Source organism: Pinus tabuliformis, chromosome 2_2 (assembly GCF_031772625.1).
Source record: "Pinus tabuliformis cultivar Carrire ecotype Pingquan chromosome 2_2, CPIR1, whole genome shotgun sequence".
NCBI lineage: Eukaryota > Viridiplantae > Streptophyta > Pinopsida > Pinales > Pinaceae > Pinus > Pinus tabuliformis.
The window spans coordinates 373920432-373939772 of NC_142300.1; the positions used below are offsets into that span (position 1 = coordinate 373920432).

Consider the following 19341-nt stretch of genomic DNA (forward strand, 5'->3'; position numbering starts at 1 on the left):
AAATAATTAATTTATTTTTTGCTATTATATTTATTAATTTTTTCATTTATTTATTTATTTAATAAATAAGTAGTTTATTATTATTCTTAATTTATTATTATTTTTCTTACACCTAATATAACTAAATTTATATTTTTTTATATATTTTTATTTACTTGTATTAATATATTTTTTAATTTATATGTTTTTTTATTTATCTAATTAATAAATAGGTTGTTTATTGTTATTCCTCATTTATATATTAAATAAATTAATTATTTTTCTTACACCTAATATAACTAAATTTTATATTTTTATATAAAAAATTTATATTATTTTATTTTATTTTTATTTATTAATTTAATTAAGAAATAAGTAGTTTATTATTATTCCTCATTTATATATTAAATAAATAATTTATTATTATTTTTCTTACACCTAATGTAACTAAATTTATATTTTATATATTTTCATTATTATATTATAATTTATCATTTATATATTGGGTTATTTATTTATTTATTTTTTTCCTAATTCAACTAAGTTTGACCTTGCTCCTTGAGTCAACCTCTTGCCCAGGTAACCGTTGGTGTCTCTGCTCTAGCTATTTAAACATGCTAAGCTGGATCTGTTCTTCAACTTGTCCTGACGATGAACCACACTGGTTGGTTCCAAACGCGTCGACAAATGATATTCCTTGTGATTTTCCCCGAAGAATTCTTTCTAAACATATATGATAAATTTCTTAGATCATGTGTCTCATATTGAAATAGAGGAGATCAATGAAAAAGCCAATAAACAAAGACTTGAGTTGGAACAAATAGGTATCCTCAATTATTTGACGGTGATTTTACAAATAGTATCTAGGCAAGTTAACTAATAAAGCAATGGTGCACACCAAAGAAGAAGTATTAGCTTACTCTTACTTTACTTAATAGTAGGGTATAAGGGGCAATAAAAAGTAGTAAATTGTTGGCTAGCTAACTGGAAACACTAGGGATGGGTGCTAGGTGATGAGGCTTTCTCTTTAAGTGAGGCCATTTAGTTCAAATACAAGTGAAATGATCTTTCCACATTTTTCCTTTATATAGAAGAATAAATAAAAAAAATATTATACAATCAACAATCCATCCCAACCAAAGAAATCTTTTAACTATCATATTCTTCCCTTCTAAATAAATTCTAAAGTGTTATCTAAATGGGAATAATTCCCTATATATGTGTGAAAAAATTATCATCATGAATGTAAGCTATTATAATATTGAGAGCACAATGTATAGTGATAACCAAAATTTATCAATAAATTTGATGATAAAGACACTGCAATATATATAACGATTAAATAGTGGATACAACTTGATGATTACTTATTTAAGAAGAAATATTCGAGGATTTTCAAGTGCCAATGTTCGCCTGCATGTATCTAGCGGATGACGGTGGGAGCACCTTCAATTGCTCGGGAAGAAATGACTTTATAATTGTTTTCTGCGGCAACAACACCACCTTCCTTCAAACTCAACTATCTAGTCAAGGTCATCTCTCTAATCTATCACGTGGAAAATTCGATCCATTAGGGTAGATCCTTCTAGGCAAGCAAAACATACATTTTTATACATCAATCTTGATATAATCATTCCAAAACCAACCATAACTCAACCTTGGCATGGTATGCATTTTCCACATTGCACTACAAAGTGATAGGTTTTTTATTTTTTGATAAGAACACATGCCTTACACACTGCACTACAAAGTGATAGGTTTTTTATTTTTTGATAAGAACACATGCCTTACACACGAAAGGCACAAACAACATGTGACAACTCCCCTTCTCTAGGTGTTGTTTCATTTTAACTGCCCACGACATTTGTTTCTCTAGGCTTCGTTGCATCCTAAGTTCCCACGACATTTGTTAGAATCGTGGACCAATTAATCAAATTATCCAAGTGAGTGTTCCTAGGTATATATATATTTGTATTGTAAAGATACATACTTCATTGTTGCTACTATTTGATTGCTGCAATTTGATTCCTTCAAGGTCAAGAGCTCGACTCTCGGAGGAGACTCGATTATAATATATAGTTATAGCTATAGTTCCTATTCCCAAAGAGCTGACGGAGAAGGAAAATGAATTAAATTCAGGATTTAAGGTTTTATAGGGTTTGCGTTTAGTGGAAATTTTAAGTCAAAAGATATGGAGATTAATGTCTGTTCAGTGGTGGTTCTAGGTACTGCCTTGTGTTTTTCTTGTGAAGGTTTGTAATCTTGTTGTCCCATTATTAGTAGTCAACAGTTCTTCTTTACCCCAATTTTTGTAAAAGAGGCAGAGATTTAGTGGGTGCCGACAATGTCTGTTTTGAGGGGCTCCATGAGACATGAGAAGTCGGAAATTTACAGTGGTTTTAAGTCAAAAATGGGTGAAGTTAAGGGAATTGTGGAGGAAATGGGCGAGGTCATTCTTTTCGGAGATGATTACAGTGATGAAAATTTGTTGAGGCAGTTCAACAAGTCTTCTTACTATGAGAGAAATGAGGAGGAGCAAGACGGTGCTAAAGTTGTAAAGGATTTTGTCTCGAACCACTTCTTCCTCTCAAGGAACAACTTGAGAAAGATAAGGTATAACTATTTCCTAAAATGACAAGTCAAGAATTCTTTTCTTGACATTGCTAACTCTTAATAATCTTAATCGAGAAAAAAAGTGATTTGGCTTGGTAGGAGGATGAGAGCTTGCGAAGATGGAAAGAGAAACTACTTAGTAGGTTGGACATGGAGTCCACAGAAGATATGAACATTTCTTTAAATAATTTATATGCTTAAAGAAGGTATGAACATTTCTTAAAACAATTTATATGCTTCTGCTTTGTTTTCTTTGACTTTAAATTGGGAAGTATTTTGCTTATATTTTGTTCTTTCTTACTTTGAATTTGACATTTTTTCCCATAACTAATGTCTCTGCAATTTATAGAATTCATGGAGCTGGATGTGAAGATCCTGCGCCTTTCGATATTATCTCCAGAATGGCACGACATAATTATCCCTATTCCATGTCCTTCTAAACTAAGTGTTTCCTCGTTTTCTCTCAAGGAAGGCAGTTGTTACAGTATAAAATTATGTTCCTCAGCTCTAGATAACATTGTGTCTGGCCTCACTTACATCAAGACCGTGTGGAAAAGCGGAGTCAGAGATAAGATATTTTCTCAGACATTATGCTCTCACAATATGTGCATTTATGTCAAATGAAGCACCTGATATTAAAGGAATTCAACTCCTTTTCTGTGAATTTTTTCAGTGGACAGTATTAGTGTTACGCTGAGAACATTTACTCCTCAACAAGAATCGTATACGTACATTATGGACAGTATTAGTGTTACGCTGAGAACATTTACTCCTCAACAAGAATCGTATACGTACGTTATGGACGAAGAGACAACACCATATGGGATTCTGACAAAGGGTTATTACGCTGCAAGAACCAAGGTCTCAGGATCAAAATTTTCCTTCTTAAGGTTTTCCTGCATAATAAACGAAATATCATCTGACAGATTTTCTTTATTTATATATATTCAATTCAAGATCATTATTTTCTCTTCTTCTTTACTTTCGGTTCAAGATCATCATTTTCTCTTCTTCTTTACTTCCATTTCAAGATCATCGTTATAAAAATTTGAATCATATCTAACACATTTCTATGTTTTTTTACTTTTGGTTTGTTTAGGACGAAGATAAATCTACCTAGAAATGAATTATACTTTCGAAATGTGGAAGAACTAGTAAATTTTATTCGGATTCTAATCCGAATAGTTTTCACTACAATGTTGCATATTTGTAGGTAGGAGATTTCAAGATGTTTGCATGTAAACACCACATACTGCATGAAGCCATGTAAGGATTTTCTTTAAACGAGTGATTGTGGCCATGGAGACAACTCGTCTAGTATTATGGTTTGGGCTAAGGCTGGGATTTGTACAAAGAACATATTCCTTGTATCTTCAACGAAGTAATGGGATGAGGACATTGCAAAATCCATAAATAAATTATGCATATTTGCAGGATTTATTCCATGGCTATGCATGCATTTATAATCTGTACAGAGCTTGTCTTCGAATTTTCTTGCTAAAATATAAAGATAATGTTCGAAGTTTCTATCTTTTCCCTCTAATTTGATCATGGGTGAATTATAGTCAATTGCCATAATTTAACAGAAAAAAGAACATGGATCATCAATGAATCACAGTCAAATGCCATAATTTAAAAGAAAAACACATAGATCATGGGTGAATCTCAGTCAATTACCATAATCAAAAGGAGAATGAATATATGTTAGGAGTCTCTTTAGTTAGAGTCATGGATCAGTTAATCAAATTATCCCAACGAGTGTTCCTAGGTACGATTCTTGTAGTATTCTAATTATGCGTCAGTGTGAAATGTATCCTTGTCCGTGTCGAGAAACCTACTATTTTCTTGATGTTTGAACTCTCCGCAGATTCATTAGGGAGCATACCTTCATCATGATCAAGCCTGACAACGTGCAGCTTGGATGGGTGGGAGAAATTATAAATTTTATTTTTGGTGGTGCAGTAAGAGCCGCCTGGCTCACTAATTATTTGCAAGAAGTTCTAGAAAGAGAAAAGAAAAAATAGAGCTTTGAGAGATAAAATTTAAGGTTTGAGATCAAATATTTTTACTTTATTTTTCAAATTTTAGAATAAATAGTTAGCAAAATTCCTGAGTATGCTCTCTTCTTGCGCCTTGTGCAACCGGAAGATCAGAAAAGAAAATTGAATAAAGTTAGCTTTGAAATTTTGCAATAAAACTCATAGATATAAAAATTGAATAAGAGATCTAAATTCATTATTCATTCTAAAAATACTCTAAGTTTAATCTCCAAATTTCAATTAGATTTGTCTCAAAATTTGCTAAAATAATTTCTTTTTTCAAACAAAAAAATGTAGAAATTAAACTGAAGGTGTCTCACAAACCAGGAACTGGGTTCTCATAAATTTCTTACAGGAAATGCATAATATTCTGATGAACAATCCCTAAAGATTTCAACCCAATCTATTTCAAGTTTTTGAGAAAATGAATATCATCACCTAAAACCATTTCACCTATATCTTGAGATCCGTACATTGGCTCGATTTGATTTTCGGTGTGCAGAAGTATTGGGACCATAGAAACCTTCATAAAAAAGATTCAGCCCAATCCGATCTGTAGTTTTTGAGAAAATCATTTTTGAAGTTTACAACAATTTTGATTATATCTCGAAGTTCGTGTATTAAATGGTGTTGATTTTTTGTGTGCATAAACATTAGAACAATAGGAACATTTCCAAAAAAATTCAGTCCAATCCAATGGATAGTTTGCGAGAAAATGGCCCAGGATTTTTGTTGTAACACACCTTGTAGCAACTTGCAACCAAAAAGAAAAATTAAAAAAAAAAAAAAAAAAAAAAAAATCTAAGTTGTAGCGTCAATGTTTTCCCATTTTTTATAGAATAAATTGGTTGTGAGATCCATTCTTTTTGGAAATAGGATGAGTTCAAATGAAAATCAAATTTTTTGATGGCATGAAATTGATTGACAAGTGTACTTAGACACTTCATTTTCTCCTAAAAATCTTGAATTTTGTTTTGTTGGACATTTGTCAAATTGTTGCCTTGTTAGTCAAATTTATAGAATGATTAATATTGTTTAATTTTAATTGACGTTTTTATGGCTTTTATTTTACAAATTTGAATTCTTACTTGTTGGTAAGTCTTTGAATTTGTGAAAGAGGTCATGAGTTCAAATCCAATAAAAGCCAAAAGTTGTTAAATATTCTACAATTTTGACAATCCTTATCTAGGCAACAATTTTGGTACAATGCAGCAACATTGGATTGGTCCAAGTGGCTGTGTATTATTGGTCAACATTACATAGTCATTGCCCCATTTTCCACCATGTCACCTTGAAAAGTCAGCTCGCCATGTTTGCATGTCATGTCATCTACCTCCTTCAGCATCCATGTGGCACTCCCTGGCATTGCCACGTGCTACCCATGCACAATTTTTTCCCTGTTTCATAAAAACCTCAAACAGTCATAACGCTTTTATATGACATCAGTTTTCGATGATTCAAATGCTATTGGAAATATTTTGATGAGATCTATGTGATGAGAGAGTTTTCATCAACATTTGAAACATTAAAAAATTGAAGAAGTTACCAAAAAAACACCAACAAGTACTCTAAGGTACTGCTTTCCAAACAGGGAAAAGTGCATTTAATTTTTCTTCCTTGAATTTGTTTTAATAGTACTATTTTTGAATTTTTTGTGTATATATCAGATGAAGAGAGACCAATCATCTCTCTCTCTTGATAGTCTTACATTTTATTACAGAAAAGTACTAAGTTTTTGCAGGTTCCAAGACAATGAAAGAAGATCACTACATTCATGAGTGTCTTTTAAATACCAAGTTTCTTTCAGAAGAGCATGTTCATTCGATGTCAAATCAGACCCATTACACCATTTCTACTAAACAAGGCCTCTCAAATACCAATTTTACCATTTCTACTCATTCTAAGCCTACAATCGATCCATAAATTTCCTTCTCGCTACTGTCGAACCATGATTTCAAAACTCATTTTCCCTTTGCAAAATTCTTACTTTCCTACCTCCTTTTCACTCACCTTTAACCCAAAAATAAAGTCACTCAGCTCCCTTACAAAGCTGAAACACCCCATTTTCCTCTTCCTTTCTATTAAATAAAACTTGCTTCATAATGAAAATATTTCATCCATGGTCCTTCAAATTATTATTTTATACTTGTGTTAGATGATGTAGGATTCATTAAGGCCTCCCTTCTAACAAGTATTGACCCATCGACTTTGACATGTCATCTAGGATCAAGACTAGAGATCTTTCAAGTATCTTGAGGCTTGCATGCCTTAATGGCAAGTTCTCTTGCCAATAAATAATGGGAATACATCAATGTCCCATTTTTTTCAGATCTTCTAGGTGACTCAACTATGACACATTTATTTTCACCTAATAAGATGTACTTAGGCATCTTGACTCTCATTGGCATCAATGGTGAGTAGTCTTGTGTTGGTTATTAGCATTCATTAATGGCTAGTAATCCAACAATTTCTTTTATATGTTCAACGTCGACACATCTATTCACATAGATAAGAATTATGCCATTGAGTGGGAATGAATGAAGACTGTATGATTTCAGCAGCTTGCAGCAGGAATCAATTCAAAATTTAGAAGTGATAGCATTGTCCTAGAAATAAAGATTCCAATTTCAGATTAGATTCATCCTCTACTCATACAACCATGAGAAAGAAAAAACAGATCATATTCTTTTACTTCACTTCCATGATCCAACAGCAGCAACCACACTCTTCTATAAATATAGTTTTCCACTTTTCAGTTAGATGAAGGTATGTTATTTCCTAATCTTTAATCATGTAATTCCTTAAACGCTGAAATTTTGATTTTAGAAAATCTCTCATAACATTTATATTCCCCTTCTCATTTTCCAAAAATTGAAAACACCTTTAGTTGGGGGGAAGGGATCTTAATTCATATTCACATTTCATGTCACATGCCACATTTCATTTCATCCTAACCAACATATTTTTCCCAATTAACTATTATTGCATTTTGATTCCAAAATTTTATATGTTTTGCAATGATCAATTGATAAGCACATTAAATGGTTGACAGCCACTATGGGGCCTTACAAAGGAATTCTCAATGTTTTCAGGTATTTTGATGCAACAGAAATAAGAAAAGTATTATTACACAAGAACCGATGCTCATAAATTTTTTGTTGTCACACAAGAACCAACCATAAAAATATGTTGCAATAAAATGTCTTTTAAAGTACATTTTGCAAAGAGAATAAATTTATTAAATGATATGATTATGCAAAGTTAAAAGAGAATCAATACAAAGCCAAAGTTCATATAAAGGAAAAGCATTTCAAGAAGATCAACTTATGATTAAGGGAATCAATGCAAAGTTGCATGAAGACATGCAACATCATCAGTTGGGGGTAAATGTTGGGCTTCCAAAATGTCATCCTCTTTTACCCTCGTTTCCATCATTTTACCATATTTTGTAACTATTTATCATATTCTATAGCTCCATAACCCTACATTAATAACCATTTTCATGATCACATGGGTTTATCATTATTATTTTCCAAATCATTTATTTTAAGTATTAGAATTTATGATTAAATATTAGGAAATTAACATGTTTTCATATATATCTAAAAGTGGTATGATTTTTATGATATTGTAGGCCTCTTTGAAGATTCTAGAAGGGTCCTATTTGGCTACTCAACCACAAATTCGAATTTCAATTCCAACTCATGAAGATTTGTGGAATAATTGTAGAAGATTTGGATAATTGACTAAGCACATTCAAAGGAGAAGAATCATGGATGTTTTGATATGTGTCTCATAAAGATGTGTGAGAAGATTAGTATCCCATATTTTTAGGTAATTGATTATAACCACAAGAGATATTTGTGGATCCATATTTATTGATTAGTTATCTTAATTTTTTGTATAAATAGGAGTGCATCCTTCATACAAAGTTCCAAGTTCAAAGTTCCATCCAAGACGTAATTTGTAAAGTGAATATAGAGAAAAAGAGAGTTGAATTGTTGTAATATCTTTGGAGCTTTTCTCCCACTTCATTTTATGGAATACATATTGCTTCTTTGATCTCCAAGCTTCGATAGTCGTTTGGTGTGCTTGTTGAAGAGTGGAGGGCCCCCATCAACCACAGTTTGCACACCTTTTTCATTTGTTGTACATATTGATAACATTGTGTAATTATGTTATTTCATTTATTTTCATTTTAAGCAAGTGTGATTTCATTTCAAGTAAGTGTGATTTCATTTCAAGCAAGTGTGGTTTCATTTATTAAAGTTTAGTTTAGTTTCTTTTATGTTATTTTGATTCATGTTGTTTTGTTAAGATTGATTCAATTTCTTTATGTTTGATTTGGATTGGATTGGATTGGATTGATTTAATTTTTTTTTGTAATTAGTTTCAAGTTTCTTGCATTAGATTAATCTATTCTAAGAAATAATCACCTAGTACATATAGTACACGTATACTTGATCAGTTCAAAAACCTTGGGTTGACAATCTAATGACAAGGATTTAACTCACAATTAAGTCACCCAACACTTCCCTAATGTACACCCTTTGCATGTATCTCTCTGCTCTAGTACACCCTTGGGAAGTCCTGTATAAATCTATTGCATGATCTTCAAAGCTCTGTGGTGCAAGTTGCCCAATATTCTATTCCATAATTCACCAATGTCTTGGCTCTACACCTTCTCTACTTTTGTTCTTAAAGTAGCACAATCTTATACATCCAATTTGTAGAGGTTCTTCACCCAAACCCTGATCCACTTCACTTGTCCTGAGGCTATGTGATGAAGGAAATCCTTTCCTTTGCTAAATATCACATCGTAGCCATGGTCTTCCAACATAACAACTAAAACCAAATTATTCTTCAAACTTGGAACATACATGACATATTTTAATGTGAGAAGAGAACCAGATTCCCTCAAGAAAGTAACAGTACCGATGCTGGTTGCACTATACCTTCCATCATCTCCCATTTCAATGTGCATCTCGAGGTCCTTCTCCTCCAAGCCACTGAATAATTCTTTGTTTTCAATCATATGGAATGAGGATCCACTATCTAGATACCACACACTACCCATCACTGATGTAACCATGCAAAAAATGAGGGTGAAATCCAACTCAAATTGGGAAGTGAGAGCTTCACCCACTGCTCCTCCTGAGGGCTTCTTATCGGCCTTTTTGTATGAACAATTCATGACATAATGTCCCAACTCATGACAGTAAAAAAAATTAATCTTCCTTAATTCCTTCTTCTTTCCGCCTTGACTAGAATTTGATTTGGAATGGGATGAACTCCCTTTCCCTTTCTTTTCCTTTCCATCAAAGGCCTAGTTCTCCTCATCATCATGGTCGGATGAGGATCCATCTCTAGTGTTCTGTCGTATCTCTTCTTGCATCAAGTCAGACCATAAAAGCTCCCACTTTGGTAGCTTCTCCCTACCATTTACCGAATCCTGGTAGTTGTTCCAACTCTTGGGAAGGCCTAGAAGTCTTAGGCTGTCCAGATCATCTTCAACAACTTTAACACCAACACTTCAAATCTCATCTCGAGATTGGGTGAGCTTGGCCAAGTACTTTGGTATTTTTTCTCCCTTCTCCATCTTGATTTTCCTAAGCGTGTCCTTCAGTTCTAGCCTCTTGTGGTCATTGTTGTTCTGAAATAGGTTTGTCAAGGCCTTCCATATTGCATATGGAGTCTCCTTCCCATGTGTTATTAGGAAAACTAGTGTCCATTCAGAGCTACTAGTCCCACTAAGACGAGTAGCTATCTTAGAAACAAACAAACTAAAGTTACTTGCATTTTCCTTTATGAGAGATAGATGAGAGAAAAGCAGAGAGTACCAACCTCAGTCTTTCACTTGTCTCCTTGCTTGTTTCCTTGCTCCTTTGACAGAGCTTTGCCACTCCTTCCTCACTTGTCCTGCTTCAAAGAACACCTGTAGAGTCAAAGCAGCATAATACCATCAAAGCATAGAGATCTATAACCATAAACAATATACGATCAGATATATATTAACCATACATATGCATACACCAATACAAGATTCAGAAATATACAAGTATATGGAGGAAAACTCAAATAGCTTTATTAATAGAAGTAATAGAAGAGAGGATTACAACCCAGTGGTCTGATCCAGCGCCATCCTCCTAGCATGAAAGCCCTCTTCACCTCATGAAAAGCTAGATCACCCAACACTATAATGTTTCACAAAGAAACCAACAGCACTTCCTTACAAAATACAAAATTCCAGCCTCTGGATCTCTAGGATGAGAGATCCATATATAGATATTTGTAGGTGGGTGAGTCAGCTTTTTGGATTTTGATTAGTGTCATTTCACTGATATTTCTTGGTTCCACTTGGAGATTTCATGATCTCTTACTCATCCCTAGGTGAATTCAGAGAGGCAAGTGTCAAATGAGCAGTTTCTAGAAGATTCTACGGGTTTCCACCTAGCAAACTACCTTTGCCATTTGTCTGCTCTCGCTCATCACATGTGATAGGTGAGATGCATTGCACCCTTAGCATGGAGCAGTCTGTATGGTCCAGCTTTGACCAGTTCTGAGCCGTTTTTTAGGGAGAACTTCTGGGAAATGATGTAATTAGTTGACGTTGTTCCTGTAAGGTATGAAATAACACTTTTAGGGGTTTAAAATCCCTTGGTTTATGGACATATTTGATTGGGGTTGCAGTGCCCAAATATGTCTATAACAGTTGCCCCCTAAAGCATGAGGTCGTAAATCTTCTGATGTTGGGTGAAATGCTTTATCATGAGGATCCGAGGTTTTTCGAACTGGAAGGTGACCTGTAATAAGATACAATACAATACATTATCTTCATAATATTTTCATGATCTAGCTGAGGCAGGCATTCCCATGCTCAACTTTATAAATTCATTTTCATGTACATAGGACAGACAACCGTCTATGTGGTAGACTGATGATTCTGGTAGAGCCATCATCCCTTGGCTTGGATGATTATCTGTGCAGCTATGATGTACATTGGAAGTCTATATTTTCCTGAATATATCGCAGCCCGGATGGATGAAACTAGATCCGGGGTCTTCAAACTCATTCAATCTTCACCCAGAGTACAAGTCGATCCATGTGAAAAGATTTTTTGGTGTCAAACATGGAAAGACATCACCTGATTACTAGCCAACGATGTAAGTTGTTAACAGGCATGAGAGGAGTCACCAATAATGATAATGACCCTCAAGGTACTGCAGTATAATTCACGTGGTGTGAATACATGAGTTGATGTCGAACACCATGCAAAATCTTTCGGTCGAAGTCCATTGATGTAAACCTGTCGCTAGAAGTGAGAAACTTGCCATTGAGGCATGCAAGCTTCAAAGTACTGAAAGGGTTGTTCCTAAGTCGACTTCTTGGATAATGAGCTGATGTCGACAAGAAGTGACCTGTCATAGGAGGGCCTTAATGAATCCCACATCCATGACACGGAACGAAGAAAATGATTTTGTGGAGGTGTAAACGATCTGATGATACAAGGTTCAGGGTGGCGGTCATAAAAAATGGAGAGTGAAGGTATTGCAGCGGATGGGGCGTAAGCTAGGTCAGTGAATTCTCTGAACGACTTCTCTTGAACATATCAGTGACACTGAAAATGGATCGGTAGCGTTAACCCCAAAAATGGATGGTACGAAGGACCAATCATGATATGACCGGTGAACGGAATAACCCAACCCAACTCAATTATGGTGATGGAGTGAAAGTGTCATGTTCAAGAGCGACCTGCTACCAATGAATTTCTTCAAGTTTTCTTCCCAATTTTTCCCCAGTCATTGCTGACCAGTACCTCTTTATCTTTGTCAAGCTTAAGGAGGATAACATATGCTTGTTCTATAATTTTCCCTTTGGGCAAACCTGTCACTATGTTTTAGGGAACCTAGCGACGGTGAAAGTCGCTCTCGTCTGTAATGGACAAGTTTGTCACTATTGTTTTAACGAGTTTAATGACAAAGATAACTTGGTCCTTTTAAGTTTTAGAGAGTCTGAAAAGAGACGGAAAGGAAACTCCAGTAATCCTTTTTCGTAGTATAATCCCTTAAGTCCGAAAAAGTATAAAATAATATGAAAGGGATGAATTTTCTGATCACTTTAACAAGCCGAAAAAGACAAGCACTCGATCTTTTTGTGTAATGATCTCTCAGGTCTAAAAAGATTAAAATATAGAGGAGGGATGGCACTTCCAATCACTTTAACAAGCTGGAGAGGCCAATTGATTGGCAATCTTTTTATATTTTATGAGTCTAAAAAGAGCTTAAAAGAGACTCGTCTTTGAGGAACGAGTGATATTTTCGGGTAGTAGCTAGTTCCAGGTAAGGTTTGGAACTTTTAAATCACAGCAGTGTAAAGAAGGTGGCTAACAAAATCACTCATCGCAGTTGTTCCTCAAAAGGGTAAACAATCAAGTGGAGGCATATGATAGGCTAAAAAGTGGAGGTGATGGCAAGAACACGACGAAGGCTCAACAGCTGATAGTAATGTGATCACAAAGGTTATTTACCGAAAGTGGGTTCATTTTCTAATGAGCTTGAACTTTGGGGGAACATATGCTCATAGCCAGGTTTATTTTTTAACGAGCTTGAACTTTGCGAAAACATTTCTCATGCCAGTCGTATAATAAGGATGTCTCTCATTAGTAGGTTCATTTTTTAGGGAGCTTGCCCCATGTGCAACTTTGCTCTGAAGCCTTTTGTATGCAAGCTAGGAACGACCAACTACTGTCCTAGGAGTTAAAGAACTACTGAGGTTAGGTAGGATAGCTTCTCGATGGGAAACCTTTCCTTTACTTCGCTGGTGCCATTTGGCCCTTACAAAGGTGAATGGTTGATCAAACCAATCACCTAACTTAAGCAGTTGAAGTTAGTAAAAAACTACGGGGTTAGAGTTACGTTGGTCGCTTTTCACTTGCGTACAAAAGGTTTGCATGCCCCCAGGTATAAAGAGAAGTAGAGTTTCTAGGTTACCATATGGAAGTTCTTGCATTAAAGCAAGGTTGTTTCGTCCGCATTTGCAGACAAAACACTTCCTTGGCTCTATCCATCGAAATAGACAAAGGTGAATGGTGGGAGCTTCCACTCACATAACCTTTGACAAGGGAATCCTTTTCCAGTCTAATCCCATTTTCCTAAACGGAAAGGTGTGTCAGACTAGTCGTATATCCTACACGGAAACCTACCTTATACCTGTGGTTTTCCTGACGAAACAGACCAGGGCGCATGCCCCCTGGGTTTAGTCACATTCACCGAATCACTCGCACTCATCAAGTGGATGGACTAGAGGTTGACGAGACATTCCTTGTGCAAAAAGACCAGTTAGGGATGGCATTTGACTAGTAGCCATGTTTGAACCGAGGAATGACAACAGGTCAACGAGCTGGACCATTCTGCTTTCATACGGGAAACACATCACTCAAAAGAGTGAGGAAACAATAGCTCCCATGCTGTAAATGTAGTCATGCTCAAGGAGTAGATTGTAATATAGAGGCCCTTGGACCACCATTATGTTTAGATAAACGGTTTTCCTTCTCAAAGTTATAGGCAAATTTGGAAGGATCCCTAAAGGTCGACTGGTTCCTTTGTTGAAGCTTGACAGATTTCGAATCTCAGGTAGAAGCGATGGTGAACCAAACACTTTCCAAGCAGTTGAGGAAAGGATACTCATGGAAGCCCCTTCATCTTTGATAGTACCAACCATGATCATTCTGTAAGCTTGCACTATGATTCGGAATGGTACATTAGATGGTAGGCGGGGTCTCCCTAGTAGATTCCAATCAAAGGAAACGACTAGATTGCTTGGAGGAGGGACTGAATAAATGGCCAGATGAATCTTTGATGAACTTCCTTCCTGTGGTAAAAGAACGGATAGATTACCCCCATGTTCATCGGATTCTGTGTTAACAAAAATAATTTAAATGGTGTCGTTCTCATTCTCTTTGATGGCTATATCATCTGAAGGTGGACCTTCTGAAGACAAGACTGGGTCAACTGCCGTCTTGACCTGTTGACTTTGGTCCGGCGTGGACTCAGAGGGTTTATCTTCAATGGTAGGTGCTTTGACCAACAACAAAGGTGTGTCAGTTGGATTTTCAACTAGTGATGGACTCGGCAAGAGTTTCTTGTATCCAGGAGGAAGTCGCTGCGGTGAAGCAGAGCGGTTATCCAAGACTCTTTTAGCTTCATCAAGGAAAGGACAACGACGGAGGGCATGATCACCTTCACACAGTCTACAAGGAAATTGAGATCTCCCATTCTTTACATTGACTTCGTTTTCACTAGTTAATTGTGTGCTCTCAACATGATCGTCAGAGGTTGAAGACACCGAATTGTGCAAGCAGGGAGACTAGTCTCTTAAGATCCGCGAGATGCAAGGAAAATCTCGATGATAGTGGTCTCCTTTGCAAATGACACGTGGAGATTTAAGTTTGGATGGTGCCGTGTGTGGGTTTTCGCCAGACGATGTATGGTTGCCCCCTTTTGCCATTGGCTTCTTCTTCTTCTTCTCCTTCCCTTTCCTCTTCTTCTCACTTACTTGGTTTTTAGTGTTCTAGCTTCACCAAGCGAAGATGAAGAAGGAGAGGGAGAAACAAATGAAGTAGGAGGTGGGGGAGCAACTTCAGTATCATTTGGTTGCTGATTTAATTGCTGAGGAATTATGGTGTTTTGAATGACATAAGTCGAGAAAATCCATACTGGCAAGCCAATTGTGAGTCCTGGAAGGGACAATGTAGCCATGTGTGGAGCACCAACATCTCCCCAAGAAGAGAAACGACTAGGATTCCCCCCAAGGGGAAATCCTTGATTGGTGGACTCCATTTTTTCAACCTAAGACCAATGAGGGAACAGTGATGTTATTCCGATTAAAATAACTTTTATGACGCTTTGACACAACTACGCTTTTTCAATTTTTAAGAGTCGAGAAAAAGCTAAAGATGACTCTAGTCACCTTTAATTTTGAATGAGCCTGAAGTGACAAGTGCTTAGATGGACCTTTTCTTTTAAGGAGTCTAAAAAGGAACAAAAGTGACTACTCTGGAAATCTAGATAGAGGGATTACCAAACCAATCGCAAAACTGCAGAATACTTTTTACGTACGGCAGTCAATCTTCCCAAATGTTGTGTTCATTGCATTGCAATCGATAGGGCGGTAGACATGGCTTCCTAAGGATAAAGGATATAGCCTATTGTGTTCTCCCAATATATACTCAACGATACATGGGAGCACAAGTCCACACTGGCACTTGTTGTATCAAAGAGGAGGAATCACCCAACCTACGATTAAAATGATAGTTACCAAGCTTTACGACGCCAGAATACATCTCTAGCCTAGACTTCTAGATGTTGTGCATTAGGTTCCAAAGCGTTTTTATGTTCATTGAGGTTTATTTTACAGTTGATCTTTCTTAAGAAGTTCGCCATTAAGGTTCACCGTGTCATGTAGATACACAATTCCTAAATATGCAATCTAAGATGATAAACAATCGTTTACTTTCTTTTAGCAATGAAAATCCTAGCTACTAAGGAAAGAGAAGTAAAATTCTTTCAACATAGAGCAGAGAGCACACACTAAGATGCACTGTCCTAAATCAATTTTTGCATGCAATCTAAATGCAAATGCACATGCATGTATTTGTTTTTCAGTTTCCTTAATGTGAGAATGACAAAAGAAAACTAAGTACAGATCTAAACTATCTTTCCTCAAAGTGACACTTTAGCAATTTCTTTTCAAAAACGAAAGGAATATTTAGACGACACTTCAATTTCGACTTGAAAACTACTTTCGACACTTCAAATAATTGATGATTCAAATCAAATACAATGGAAAAAGTGTAATCGAATATCTAAAAGAGGAAGAAACTCTTTTCTTCGACTGAAAACGACACTTGCGACACTTTCAAATCAAAAGACGACAATTCAATTAAGCTACTATTTGCAAACGAGAATTGTAAATGATTATTATAGACATTTTTGTGCCTTACAGCTCCAAGCATGAAATGTCCATAAACTAAAGGCTCCTAAGTCCTTAAAAGTGTTGTTACAACTCCTAAAGGAACAAGGTCAACAAATTACAGCTTCTCCGAGAAGTTCTCCACCAGAAACTACTCAAAATTGGTCAAAACTGGATCAGCGCACCTTGTACACATGGGAATTGCATTTCAGCGCACCTTGTACACACGGGAATTGCATTTTAGCGCACCTAAATACACTGTGAGGGTGCGATGGACGGAAAAAGACAAGTGGCGGAGACAGTTTGCGAGGTGGATGATCATGGAATCTTCTAGAAACTTCTCATGGGACACTTGCCTCTCAAAATCGCCCAAGGATGAGTAAGAGATCAATGAGATCTCCAAGTGGCATCAAGAACTATCAGAGAGAAGACACTAATCAAAAACCCAGAGCTGACTCACAACTCTACAAATATCTATATATAGATCTCTCATCCCAGAGATCCAGAGGTTGGAGGCTGGAATTTGGTATTTTGTAGAGAATTGCTATTGGTTTGAGATTGAGATTAGTACATTGGGTGATTTATGCTTTGTTGGAGGAGAGGAAGGGATTCTTTTGCTGGGAGGTACATGCTGGATTGGGACTCATTTGGTTGTCTCTCCTCTCGAACCTTGTTATCATATCAATAAAGCTACTTGAGTTTCTCCTATATGCTTGTATTTCAATGATGTTTTGTTATATTTGCATATTTAGTTTATATCTGATCCTAAACTAGTTATGAATGTGAATCTATATCTTTTGTGTAGTTTTCCTCTCTTGTGATCTCGCAGGAACTAGATGAAGCTGGACCAGTGAAAGAGTAGGAAGCGGGAAGCGAACAAAAGAGAGAGAGAGAGATTGGATCGACAAACTAGCGGAAGACACCGGTTAGTTACATCCTTCTTTCTCTATTTGCATCTCATAAAGAAGAATACTCAGATAGCTTTCCTTGTTTGTTGCTAAGGCACTATCACCTCTTAGAGTGGGATAGGGGCATTCCGAATTGGATACTTTTCCCAACAACAAATTGGCGACTCCGCTGGGGATCGTATCTTGTTAGTTTATTTGTGTTTCTATTGCTATTCATTTCATAAACTCAAGAGTGCCGAATCGAACTGCATTTGCCATTTATAAATACAAAGTAGAGATCAGCTACTCTAGTCCACTCACTGAGCCTGTTTATGATCTGAACAACGGATCCACAAGTGCTCTAACAGCCCTTTGTGATAGATCTTAGTCCTCCTTTAAATCATCCTCCTAATTGTACCTAATTGATAGCTTTTATCCGGCCAAAAACTGTAGATTAAACTGCAAACCGTGACCCAGAACCCAGAAACAACTCTCGTTTCTGCTTCAGCGCAGACTCTGTGAAGAGGTTCTGCATTTCAACGCAGGTCCCGTGAAGGCTACCTGTGCTGAAGTTCAGTTTCTCTGTGCTGAGGGTGCGCTGATCAGTCTTTGCCTTGTGCAGCTGTGGTTCTCTGTTTCTTTTGGCTCAGTTTTCTCTCTGTTTTTTGCAGCCTGTTATCAGTCAGTGTACCTATCTGAAACCCCTTTTCTTTGCCTCAATTCCGCCTCAGTTGTATAAAGAAACTGTATTTGTTCTTTGTGTATTTGTTACATCATTTGCAGTTTCCCATTACAAAAGTAAACTAGTCATACTGTCGCCCTTAGATCTAGACCTATCGTAAGTGTCGTTTTGATCTTAGGAGTGAGTTTGTTTGCTGTTCGCAGTTGATTGAGCTTTTACTTTTGTCGTTTGGTTTGAATTTATGCATTTCTAGTGTCGAAACAAGTAAATCATAAAGTGTCGTAATCGTCTTTTTGATTTCGAAAAGGAACTTGTTTATGTTTTCACTTGAAATCGAATTCAATTTTGTACAACAGCTTTCTTTTTAGGCATCAATATTAAGAAAGCGAAAACAAATACATGCATATGTTCATTTGCATTTTGGCAGTTTGTATGTGTTGATTTAGGAAAAGTGCATTTACAGTGTGCTCTATGCTCTTTGAGAAAAGATTGTGTCTTTCTTTTCCCCTTGTAGCTAGGATTTTCATTGTTGAAAAGATATAAAAGCTTGCTTATCATCTTTAGACTACATTTAGGAATTGTATCATACATCTCGTGGTGATCCAAAAAGGTAAACTTCTAAGAAAGATCAACCTAAAATAAATTGAATGAACTTAACAACGCTTTGTAACTTAACGCACAACATAGAGGTCTAAGCTAGAGACGTGTTTCGGCGTCGTAAAACCTGGTCACTGGTCACCTCACTGATGGTTGGGTGATTCCTCCTGAGAGACGATAAGTGCCAGTACGGATTGTACTCCCACGTACCGTCAAGTATATATTGGGAGACCCCTATAGGCATAAAACCTTTATCCATAGGAAGCCGTGTCGGCCGCCCTACTGATCGCAATGCACTGAACACAGCATTCGGGAAGATTGACCGCTCGTACCTTAAAAAGTATTCTGCGGTTTTGCGAAAAGTTTGGCACACCCTCTACCTAGAACTCCAGAGCAGTTCCTTTTGGCCTTTTTCAGACTCTATAACGGAAAAAGTCCATCTGAGCACTTGTCACTTCAGGCTCATTAAAAATCGAAGGAGACTAGAGTCATCTTTTGCTTTTTCTCGACTCTTAAAAACTGAAAAAACAAGTTGTGTCAAAGCGTCTAAAATTCATTTAATTCGGAAACATAC

At 36.3% G+C, this 19341-nt stretch overlaps 1 pseudogene; it reads left to right on the forward strand.

The window, feature by feature from the left end:
• Positions 1–2323: 2323 nt before the first annotated feature.
• Positions 2324–19341, forward strand: part of LOC149192798 (uncharacterized) — a 51946-nt pseudogene continuing 34928 nt past the window's right edge.